Source organism: Falco biarmicus, chromosome 5, assembly GCF_023638135.1.
Source record: "Falco biarmicus isolate bFalBia1 chromosome 5, bFalBia1.pri, whole genome shotgun sequence".
Lineage (NCBI taxonomy): Eukaryota > Metazoa > Chordata > Aves > Falconiformes > Falconidae > Falco > Falco biarmicus.
In genome coordinates this window covers 59990936-60003632 of record NC_079292.1, presented here as the reverse complement: position 1 = coordinate 60003632, position 12697 = coordinate 59990936, and the positions used below count along the sequence as shown (strand labels likewise).

Genomic DNA, 12697 nt, shown 5'->3' with positions numbered 1-12697 from the left:
GGGATTGTCAGCTCTAGCCCTTGAGAGGCACCGTCCTCTCCTATGCCTCATGTCTCTTAGGAGCTGGCACATTGAATTGCCTCAGGAAACTCATACATGAAGCTGCCCCTGTGGGGAACAGCGGGGGAAGCCCTGACTAAAAGGCTCTGTTGTATTATTAAGGTTGCCCACAGTAAACCAAGGTAACCTTGATGTTAATTCCTGTCAGCCTCTTTCAGTTTTATTATAAAACTGCACACACCCCCACCTCGCCTACTCCTCTCTCTCCTGTTAAAAGAAACTTCACAAGGCTGCTGAAGTAAGAAAGCCTGCCTGCAAGATTAACTAAATACACACAGGCCTATTTTAGATAGATGCGTCAAGCTAAATACAGCAGCCTTCAGCTGCTGGAGGGAGTGCTGCGTCGCATCCAACCCCGCTCGCCAAGGCGCATTAATGCTTTAGCAACCAGAAGGAAAATACAGTCTGAAATACACCGAGTCTCATCTTTAAGCAGCAAAACCAAAAACGCTGGGGCTAAGACCAGAATGAATGCTTCCAAACTTGTCACATTGTTTGGTTTTGTCAAGCCCACCTCGGAAAACAGCTGGGTGCTGAGTGTGTTTCCCTGCCCACAGGTTGTGTCCGCAGTCCCTGGCAGATGACTGTGATGGGCACCGTGCATCAGGAGTGCGTTCAGTGACACAGAAACACCCAGTATATCACCTCTGGGATCATGTGATCATTCTTTACCCCAAATTTCCATCCTTTTTTCCACTGCACTACTGTGCTGTGCTGATAAGTTGAATGAGAAAACTCCTGATTTTCTTGACTTCTTTCTACAAGGAGGATCTATAGTCTCTAGCATGTTCCTCTGCAGTTTATCAGCTTCTGCAGAGTCAAGCAAAAGTGTTTCTGTAGCCAAGAAGGACTTTGACGTACTCCTGGGCTGCAATGTACTACAGGGCTCTTCAGCCTTACTCTAAGCCCAGCAAGTTACAGATGGAAGTGGGGGAGGAAGATGACAGCAGAACGGATATGTTCATTGTATTGTACAATAGAAGACAGCCACACAGGGCCAAGACACCCTATATTAAAAACAATACACTTTACCTAAAAAAGGACTGTTACTATATTTCAAACAACAGATTTTAAAGGTCTGAATCATCTTGGAGCTGAATGTTCTTCTGATATTGGTTTTGCTTTTCTAATAGTCCTACGTAAATATGCTTGTGTTTACTTATGAAGTAAATTTAGTGGTGGTGAAAGTCTACCACCAGTTCTTCTAGATTAAAAATATTTTGCATTGGCTACATAAGATATGTGGTTTAAGCATTTCTAGCTGTTTTTTTCCACCAGACTTGGAAGTCCTGAGTCCCAGTGAAGTGGGATTTTCTCCATTCACTTGGATGGGAATGATGCAGCAGTTAACCTCTTATTTTGCTCCAAATAATGTGAAAGGTTTTAGCTATCACTTTTATGAAAGAGTAACTTATTAGTATCCTTTCTTAAACAGCTTTGTGGTTTTAAAAGGCTAGGATCAGCAAGTTAAATATTTCCTTCTGTGTTTGTCCCGTTGTCAACTAAAAGTAAAATTAAATTGTAAATTAAAATACAGGGCTTGAGGTAACACACTTTTTACACTCGAAGGAGCTGAAAAAAACCACCTTCTCAAGCCATGAAGACCTGGCTGAAGGCACTGGTTGCCATCTTTTAAATGGAATTGGGATGTGTGTGTTTGCTCCTGTGTATGAGGAGAAATAAGGAAGCCAATGATTTTCCATGCTTTCCAGCTGAAGTATACAGGGAGGAAGCACTGGCTCTGGTTCATGCCGAGAGCAGGAAATAAATCAGCCAAACCTCCCAGCGTTTGTCAAAAATAAAATTTCCCTCATCAAAAGAAAGGGGTATCCCTCTCCCCGACTTTGCACAGCTCTTCCTTCACCTGTCTCTCCAGTCCTTCCTTTTTCGTCCCTTTAGCATGAACTCTGACTTCTTTTTCCGACCCATAGGAAAATAATGCTGATGATTCTTCAGGCTGGAGTATTGTACAACAGCAGCTGTCTGTCTTTTTCATATCCCAGTCTGATAGTTTACAGCAAATTTTCATGTACTTTTAAAAACAACCGCAGTTACTCAGGAGTGATTTGAAGGCAATACTCCCAGTTTCAGGAAGCCTGGAAAAGGGGTCTTTTCCTACCCCGTCCAATCTACTTTGTTTCCCCACTGTGACAGCCCACCACAAGCCACCCTGGAAGCAGATGATCTTTTCTTCTTATTCGTGTAACTCTGGTGGCAATGCAGAACTTAACCCTTTGCAATGGAGCACTGGTACCAGGACAAAAGGTCATTTCCACCCTGAAGGCCACATCACAGACTTTTTTTCCTACTTTTCCAAGGCCATCTCATTATTTTTTTCCCGCTTTATGAGCAAGGTCTAAATTATAAGCATGTGCCCTGGGCCACCTTTTCTGTGGCCAGTGTAGTCTGCTAATGGCAGCAAAGTCATACTGCACCCTTGCTTTGGTGTTTATTCTGCCCAGACACAGTAAGATCGTTTCCCATTACACAGACAATAGACAAGTGTCTGGAATCTGACAGCCATTAAAGCAGACATCGTTAGTTCTGCATAAACACTTAATTTTCCTTGATAGCCATATTATAAATATATACGAGTCTACAGTATTGAACCAGCAACAGATCTGCTGTAATTGCTAATCAGATCTCTGCTGTTTGTCAGCATTCAAGAAAAATTCCTTGACATTTCCTAATCTCTAGATAAGGTAGGAGGATACCTCAACAAACCATCAAGGAAGGGAAGAAGTGAAAAATAATCCAGACTGGAGACATAGCATGGCTTCCCCATTGCTTAAACAGAAAGGAAGCCATCCCACAAATAACAGGCATATCTAGAAATTGGAAGGTTTCCATTTGGTCTTACCAAGTCTGTTTGAAAACTTAGGATCCAGGGCTTTGTACACCTCTGGGGATGCAAGCCAGCCGAAAACACGGAGGCCTGAGGGGAGAAGAGAAACACTGGAAGGAACAAGGCAGGGGGGATACAGGAGGCAGAGCAGTGACATTGTTTGAAAGAAAATGCTCTTACAACAGCTCTGAAAATGCCCTGGGTGCTTTGTTTGGCATTTTGAATTAGCAGTTTCACCTACCAATAGATTATCAGATCAGGTTGCTGCACCTTTATTAGCTATTAATTGTATCTGGGCCAGGGCAGCTCTTTGTTATGCTCATCTGGGAATTTTGGGTTTATTTGCTTAGCTATTAGAGTGGCAGGAGAGGGATTTTTAGCCTAAAAACTTCACAAAATAGTAAAACATCTTAGAGTGCTTACTGCAAAACCTGACATTCTGGAGAATTTCCAGACTGATTAAAAAGTGATCCTACACCCCTATAGACAGAGCAGCATTGTCTGTGGGGGAGGATGGGAGGATAATTAGTTTTTTTCCTTGCTGGAAAGTGGAACATGAATGACATAAACAACGATTTTTTTTGAAGGTGAAATAGGATTTGCAAGGTGGAAACCCCCTGAATTAAAAGTTGAAATTAAAGCAACAATCCTTATTATAGTTAAGAGGCCACTGTATTTCAGTCCTCTAGGGTAGAATTTGCAACACTACAAATCCCATAAAAGCATTTACTCACACATGACATGCCCACCCCCCCACCCCCAAAAAATAGTCGGGTGGAAGAGTGGAGAGCAAGAAAAAAAATTATGCCCTTTTTGCCCTTTCTGGGGGGTGAAAGATGAAGCCAGGACACTGAGACCAGTTTGTTGTAATTAGCACTAACATCAATAAGGAGCACAAGTTTTGCATCCCGTCACGCCTCTTATTACTAGAGTACATAACCTCCTAACCTCCACCCAAGAAAATGATATCATTGCATGAATTAATCATCTGGGCAAGTAATGGCAAAAGCGACCTCAGGTTTCCAGCACTGTCTCTGGCACCAGTGAATTGGCAATGACGTAAGCTTTCCTGGGAATATGCTGGCGTTTCGCCTGTTCCTGAGCCTTGCTGTTGACTCTGAGGGCAGAAGCAAACAATATAGTCACCCAACCGGTGATAAACACTGCAAGCGAACGCCAGGCTCCTGCCACTGCAGCATCAGAGGAATGCTCCTCCTGCCAAACTCCCCGTGTGCCTCTCCCACGGAAGATGTGTATCCTGAAACAGGCAAGTGCGAACTGCTTCCTTGGACATGCAGAGAGATGGACTTTCCAGGTGGGCTGAGTATCTGCCCCCTTATTAGTAAGGAGAGCCTCCTGCTCTGCACCTGGAAGCTATGCAGCCTTTTGCAGTATGTGAATAAGCAAGTTACTTAATTATTCCTCTGTTGCCAGGGCAGAAGTAAGGGGACATATGTTTATTATACTGGTAAGTTTATTTTCAGATGGCCAGGCTTGTTTCACGTCAGTTCTTGGCTCACTTTGTTGCTGTGAGTGCTTTGAAAGCTGGATTCAAACTCAACTATGTCCATGTTTTTTCTAACTTAGAGGAGCTGAAGGGCAGGAAAGCCATGAGAAATCAAGAGACAAAAATCCACTAGCTCATGGTATATGCCCTGTCTTTAACCTGGTTTTCAGTCAGCTATTCCAGGCGACAGGAGAAGAGCATGGCTCTATCCTACAGGAATCTGCAGCAGGTTTCCTTTGGGTTTTCCATCACCAAATACAAATATCATCTGTAAGGTGAAGCCTTTTTGTACCTGTGCCAGGTGAGTGCCCCTTCAGTCTCACTGGGGGCATGTGGACAAGCTGTGAGATGGAGGGGATCAGACGCAGCTCACCACCCCCAGCAGCACATCCCAGAGGCTTCAGGAGAGCTCGTGGGCACAAGGAAGATGTGAGCATGGAAGTGCTCTCTGATGGGAATTTCAGCCATGTTTGTGTTTTCCCATCTTCAGGCCACATGAGAAAACCACAGAAAAGGACCCCTGAGGTAAGAAATCTGGTGTCAGGGAGGAAGGAGAACTTTTTTTGGCAAATGGGTTTGGTGGATCCAAGACAAGGCATTTTTTGTTGCTTTTCCCTGCTGGGGCTTTCTGCCTTCCTCATCTTTTGAAAGGAGCCTCTGGCTATTGCTTTCTGGGCAGGCAGAAGAAGCACCTCAGCACTCATCATAAGAGTTAATTTCCAGCTGAGGTGAGATATCCACAGGTGAACAACATCTTTGTCTCAACAACACTTTCCTCTGGACCCTGGCTTAAAAAAACGAGGTGGTGAAAACATTTAAGAAGCAGCTAAACCTTTTAATGCCTTACAGCAATCTGCAGCCCCCACTCGGGTTAGTGACTGGGCTAAGGTTACCCAGCTCAGGACAGCCTTATCTTAAAGGCTTGCAGAAATGTAAACTGCAGAAGTGCAATTATAGCACCATCACTGCAAACAACATTCCCTGTCTACATGGTTTGATGCCACTTGTCACAATTGTAATCCAGCTTCCCCCACCTGCCCTGTCTGTTTAGCAGTCACTTGTTATCAGAGCAAAGGCAGTGAAACAAAAGGAAGGGCAGAGGCTAATTTGCTAGATGTGCTCCTCCTCTTCCAGATAACATTAATTTGTGGGCTCTAACCTGATCCTCAGAGATGCTCACCCTTTCTTCATATCATTAAAAGGGTGATGGCAAATCTGTGGAAGCAACTCAATAGGTTGTCACTTTAGCAGCAGGCAAATAACATCAGTTCTAACCAGTTAGATAACCTGTCCTGATTCCCCCCCCCCTTGCTTTCCAGGTATAGCTGGCTCAGCAGATAGGATTAATCCACTTCCCTACTCACTTGCACTCTCCATGTTAGAGAATCTGATTACACAGATTGCTTGCAATTTATCTCCACCTGCCATGACTAATGATCCAGTCTGACCTCCTCTTTCCCATTTTCACATCTCACTGCAGATCTGATACATACACAGACAGATGCACACACACTTGCTCTTTTTTGTTTGCAAACAGCTCACTAAGAGCTTCGGCATTTCCGTTTTCAATTAACCCAGAAAACTGTTTTCCCCACACTGCCCATGAGGTAATTTCTCCCTTTTGACTCGTCTTATTATATTTACAATGCACATGCTTCATACGTTTCTGCTTTATCCACATAAAACACAGGCGTCTCCGTGCAGACGTGCACAATGAACATGCAATGTTATAAACCCCTGCAGCACATATAAAGACAAAGGCACACGCTACATGCACTGAGTAAGTGCTGCCACATGCATTCCTGTCCCCTCCAAAACCTGCAGGAAAACATTGCCTGCAGAGTGCTTTCCTATAAACCAAAACAGCCTAGCAGCACAGGGTCAGTATATGATTCTGGCAAACCCCGTTCCCAGTCGCTCCCTTACCTTTCCTTAGCCTGCTAATCTGGGGGCCCTGGACCGATTCGCTTTCCCTCCTGCACACAAACTGCCAGTCCCTCCTGCTTCACATTCACAGCACACTAGCAGGATTCACCGTCATCCCATTCTGCTGGATCCTTATCACCCTATTGGCCAAAGCCAGACAGTAAATTAAATTAAGCTCCTCCTTATAACTATATTATCACAGGAACAGGATGAATAATTTAGTAAAACAACAAGGGTGTGCAGGCTCCGGTGTCACAGACTTCATCCCCACTGGCAGGCTTTTATCAAAGAGAGGCGGGTAAAGAAACCAGAATCTGTCACCCTCCTGAAAAGGAGACCTTAGATTACCCACTTGTATTTCCATACCATCCCTCTTGTCCTCCTCCCCCTAAACCCATGGCATTCCCTTGTTACTGTTGTACATCCATCCCCAGCCTACACAGTATTCCCCTGGTGAATGGTCATTAACATCTCAGTGAATGCAGAGATTTCTGTCCAGGCAAAGAGATACCGCAGCACATCAAACACTTTGCCTCTTTCCTGAATGCAAGACATGAGGAAAGAATAAAACCTTTCTGCATAAGGGAGTGACAAGATGAGCAGATCACAAGGAAATGGGAGAGTCTGCCTTGTATCATGGTATCTTCTGTTCAGCAACTGCTCTGTCATCCCGTCAGTGCAGACGCCCAAAGGATGCAAGTACATTGCTCTGAAAAGAAAGGCTTATATATGCACCGCTTGGGGACTGTGATTTCACATGCCTGCTGTGGGAGTTTGAATTCCCACTTCAAAAACACACACCAAAGTGGCAGTTTCCCACCAGACCAAATGACTAAGCTGTTCTGTTTTGCCTTTTTTTTTTTTTTTTTTTTTTTTCCTGGACCAGAAATTTGGAGTGACAACTAACTACACCTATATTTCCCAAGTAGTAGGTTTTTTCAAAATGAACACAGCTCTTTTTCCTCTGCTGAAGCTTTGAGAAGTTACAGAGTGCTGCAGCTTCCCTTAACAGGGTCACCACTAAGACAAGCCTCAGACCACCTTATTTGTCTGAAGACTTGCACTAGAGCTCAAACTCCTTCAACCACCTCCTACACCAGCTCTCACCTCCCAGGACAGGCTGGCTGGGCAGCCCTCAGCTCTGCCTCTGGGCACAGCAGGGACATGAGGCTGAAGCCAAGCCCAAGTACCCATAGCTACAAAGGCAGACCACCGGTGACAGACCAGGGGTTTTCCTGAAAGCAACGTCTTTCTTCAGGCACTGCCTCCCCAGTGAGGGACTGGCAGGAAGCTGGGATGATGCACAGCTATTGCCACCTTCTAAATTGCTGGGCTGTCTACCTCTGTCACAGCCCCAGTGCAAGATGGTATCGTGCTGCCTTCTCCAGGAGAACAAGGGCACAGGAATGATGGATGCTTTTGAGTTTCCCACCATGTTCAAGGTGATCTAAAGAGAGAAAAAGTAAGAGTCTCAACCCATTTTTTTGTCTTTGTCTGTTACAGATTTCTCTGCCACAGATTCTCCTGTTCCTGAAGATACTTTGCTTTTGAAGAATGGCAGCTGCTCTTTTCCTCCTCTGTCCCTTGCAACCATCCAAACTTTTAAGAGCTTTTGTGTTAAAGGAAACCTTAAATTATGCACTTGGTGGTAGCTTCTGAGCAATTAAATTAAGCCACGTGGCAAGCTGCCCAATGTCACCACTAAAACTCAGGATGTTTTAGCATCATTTATTGAAGAGTTTTTACATGATGCTTTCTTAAATCACAAAAAGAGAGCAAATTAGGCTGTTGCCATGACAACTACAGAATCCGCTCAAAATTCAGGAGATGCTGGGGAGAGGTGAGAGCTCTTCAGTGGAGACCTCTGGATCATGAATATGTCCCTTGATTATCCAGTCCCTTTCAGGTTAATTCCTAGCATCAAAGCCTCCCTGACAAAAGGTTTAGTAATCGGGAGCAAAGCTTTGGCTAAAGAGGGTACAAACCAACTCTCCCAGCACTGATGTGAATTTACTTCTGGTGAGAGGTGCTCAGCTGAGACGTCCACAGAGCAATCACAGAAGTGGCAGCAGTAGTGCATAAACAGACATGAGGCAGGGTGGGGGAAGCGGCAGGAGGCTTCATTGCAGACAAGCACTGAATAGAAAGGCAGATTGTAACTCCATGGTGCAGTAAACTTGAATGACAACTTTCACAGAGTAGATGGAGAGAGAGAGAGAAGGAAGCAGGGTCCCAGCCACTGCCTGTGGAAACCCCCTGAAAGTTGGAATAAGCTGAGAAAAATCTTCCACCAGCCCTAGAAAAGAATTAAAGCAAGTAAGAGAATAAAATGGCAAGACAAAAAGCATGATCAGTGGTGTCAGAAGAAGCTGACAGGCTGAGCAAATGGAAGAAGGCTACAAGGGCTCTTTTGCAGGAAAGGAAACTATAATTAAATCATTGGTAGGATTATTGAATATTTTCCATCAAAGCTGGCTCTCTGTATATTTTTTTTTCCCAGCTGAACTTTTTTTTCTTGCAAGCCTTCTAAGAAAATCACTATTTTAGTAGAAATTTTTCAGTGAAGTCTTTTGGTTTTCAATTGCAAGAGCTGAGATATTTTTAGATGGAAATGAAGAACGTTTGCTTGGAAAATTTTCAGAATTCTTTGTAGTTTACAAGGAAGATCTCTCCTTCCTCATAAGTTTATTGCCATCGGAAGCTTTGTTGTTCTCCTTTGAAATGATGCCTCAATGGGCGTAAGAACCTTTTGGAAGGTAGGAACAATCAGTGGGAGCATATTAAAAATTAGAGAAAATTAAACACACAGGCAAATGGCGTAAACTTTGGAAGTTTCTCTCCCTCCCTCTTCATTCCCAGATGAGAGGAACTGTGTTTGGCAATGAAAACAAGAAGCAATTGAGAAATTTAGGGAGAGATATACGATTATATTGTTGTCAGTGTTATGGTCCAAGTAGGATACCTGCCAAGGCAAAAGCATACATACTACAGGGATCCAAAAGTTCCAGGAATTATGAAAAAAACCACCCCAGTAATAACAAATATGAATTTTCAAGACATAAGTACCCCCTTATCTGATGTCCTATTTAGCCTTCGAGTCCCAAGACTGACTGTCTGCCTGCCTTACTTAGGATGTTGTGGCAATATTTCAGTACCCTGAATTGAAGGTCTTGATCTTCTGATGGGGTCTTCTTCCTTGAGCCTGGGTACCCCTTTTTATAGTTGCTAACAAGGTCCAGCCTCTGACTGGTTGGAATGGAATATAAAACAAGTCTTTATTGGTTATCTACTTGCAGATGAGACTGGCTGTTTCTTTGCATGCCCCCTCCCTGCTCTCGCCTGCTATTTCACCAAAGCCTTGCAAAAAGCATTTATTAGCTAATGACACTGTGGCAGCAGGAGCAGGTCGGGATGCACACAAACCATGTAGGCTTGTTTTGGCCCACAATATATGGCAGAGACGAGGGCTTGAAATGAGCATTTTTTCATGCTGAATATATTGTGACACCCTCTTGAACAGCTGCCAGTTTGGGAAACATGCTTTTGGGCTGGCATAACAGCAGCAGAGGCATTCAAGTGGCAGTTTCCACAGAAATAAATCTAAGAAACAGAGGACAGGGTGAGACAGAGAAGAAGGAATAGGCAATGCATAGCAGGACAGGGATGGGATCCTTAGAAGTGCCTGGGATGCTATTTTCTGAAGCGAGATGCCTTTGGGACAAGGGGCATTTTACCTAGTCAGACTGAAGCATTATCCTGAGGCTTCAATGCTACTCCATATGTACATGGTGGTATCTATTAAAAACATATTACCATCCCACTGAAAACATATTTCTGTCTCCCAAACATGCTCTTAATTAAAAGAATTTTTCATTTTTCAGCAGTAGCTTTGTTATTTTAATAAAAATTTCAAGACCTTCTAGGTATCATGTCTTAATCTAGAAAAAAACCCAAACAATTTCCCTTCTGACATTCTTTACTTACTTCAGTAAGTAATGGTGAAGGGTCTAGAGAATGAGTCTTACGAGGAGCGGCTGAGGGAACTGGGGTTGTTTAGCCTGGAGAAAAGAAGGCTCAGGAGGGACCTTATCGCTCTCTACAACTACCTGAAAGGCGGTTGTAGCAGGTGGTTGTCAGTCTCATCTCCCAAGTAACAAGCAATAGGACAAGAGGAAATGGCTCTAAGTAGTGCCAGGGGAGGTTTAGTTTGGATATTAGGAAAAATTTCTTCAACAAAAGGGTTGTCAAGCATTGGAACAGGCTGCCTAGGGAAATGGTTGAGTGACTGTCCCTGGAGGTGTTCAGAAGACGTGTAGATGTGGTGCTTAGGGACGTGGTTTAATGGTGGACTTGGCAGTGCTAGGTAAATGGTTGGACTTGATGATCTTAAAGGTCTTTTCCAACCTAAACAATTCTATGATCCAATAACCTTTTTCTATGTTTAGTTTATTGGTTGTAGTGACTTCTTGTCATCTTAAACACCATAGCAACATGAGATCTTAAAAAGTCGTATTTTAACCCTCTATGCTATTCTAACACAAGAAAACAGAAATACCATGTTTTCCATGAGGGTCTTTGAGTGAGAACCTATTTAACAGCAATCAACTTTAAAAACACAAGTACACCACTTATTCACCAGCTCACCTACCATATTTTGTAAAACACCATTCCTAGGCCGTGGAGGATTCCAAGGCAAGAAGAATATCCCTGTTTACTGATGGAACAGGTTCCCGCCATCCCTACAAGGGTTAGAAAAGAGAGAGAGGTGTCCTAATCCCTTGTCAGCACAGGCAGTATTGCAAATGTTATGGCACTCATTTAGGATGCAGGAAACAGAGGGCCCAGATCTGAAGAAAGAAAACTGGAGGCTCCCCTCTGGGTCCTCCCCAGGGCAGAAAGCCACTGCACCAGGAGTTTATCAGCTATTCAGAAGAGACACTATCATTATACCTCTTGCATAAATTATTCTATTGTATAAGGGCTCTTGTAGCATTGGGACAAAGACTGAATGGATGAGCAATGGCCAAGGCACTCATCAGAAAGTGAGATTCATGTCAGTAGCTTGTAACTCACAGAGCACAGCTTCGACTTCTCTCACATCTCTATTGCCTCTAAGATTATTTCCATCCAAACTACAAATCCTACAGTGGATATACTTAACTGGAGACGGAAACTTCTAACTTTTTGTTTGTTTGCTTTCTTGAATTAGAAAAACCTACTTCATCTTCCAGAGGTTTTAGTCCTTTTGACAGCCAGGGAGAACATCTGGTACAAAATCCGAGGCTAAACATCATGTTCAGAAGGGACAGCTGAGCTGAATTCTTCTTTGGCTGCTTTTAAGCCAAGGGGCACTGCTCAGTCACACAATGTAGTTAAGACACCACAGGTAAGTTCTGTGCACTGACCAAATCTTTTTTCTTACCTTACTTATTCCCACTCAAGAATAGTTCTGGCAATGCCAAAGAACTCATATTAAGGGTGAAACTCATGTAAAATTAAAGCAGGATCATCATCCTCTGTTTCAGCGGAAAATCATCTAAAAAGGGCCAGTGCAGGCAATCTGTTGCAATGGAGTAGTTCAAGAGAACCAAGAACTGATTTGGCCAGTTGGTTTGCTACAGATATGCTTCTTCAGGTGCTTCCATGCTCTCACATCCTCCTCCTCCCTTCCCTGGTTGCCAGGCAACTACAAAAAGGACTGGAGAACACGCTGGAGAAAATCACCCTCTAGGGCACAGCATGGGTTGGAGTTTTCTTTCCTAAGGGCAAAGTGGCCTTGGCTTTGGAGGCAACACCTCACTATGAGACATTGCCTTGCATGAACACTGTTTGTGGGGCAAGTGATATATATCTATAATAACCAAAATAAATGCCTTCACAGATTCCAAGCTTGCTTCTGAGCTTTTTCTGGGGCTCAGCTGTTCCCCATCAATTCTGCAGATCAATAATTTAAGGAGCTCAAGCATAGAAATCACCAGCCTAGACAGCAGGAGATTTCACAATACCACCTAATCCATATAGTTGTTGCAGGGAGGATCAACTGTTGTAGCTGGCTATAGCCATGTGTTTACAGCACTGACTTACAGTGCGTCCCATGGAGCAAATGCAAAAGGAACACAACATTTCTGACCTGAAACCTGTTTGCTTACAAAGGCTCGGGCACTTCTGGATGAGTAAGTGAGATCAGCCACTAGAATGGGAAATGGAAAGCCCTGTACTGGACTCCATGAAGTCCCTTGGCCAACTTGGTGTGGGAAAGGCTCTCTCATTCTCCCAGATCTATCCAGCTTCCTTCCCTCAGGGTTTATAATCGAGGGATAAGCCCCAAGTATATGAATAAAACTCCTAGGATCTGACAT

General features: G+C 43.8%; 1 protein-coding gene across 2 annotated transcripts in view; it reads right to left on the bottom strand.

Annotated features, from left to right (window-relative positions):
- Positions 1–6413, bottom strand: part of SYN3 (synapsin III) — a 201146-nt gene extending 194733 nt beyond the window's left edge. For both annotated transcript variants that reach the window (XM_056341791.1, XM_056341792.1), the window contains exons 1-2: positions 6339–6413; positions 2921–2995 (exon numbers count right to left, since the gene is read on the bottom strand). The gene's annotated coding sequence lies outside the window, so the exon portion shown is untranslated. The remainder of the gene's footprint in view (positions 1–2920; positions 2996–6338) is intronic.
- Between the last annotated feature and the right edge of the window lie 6284 nt (positions 6414–12697).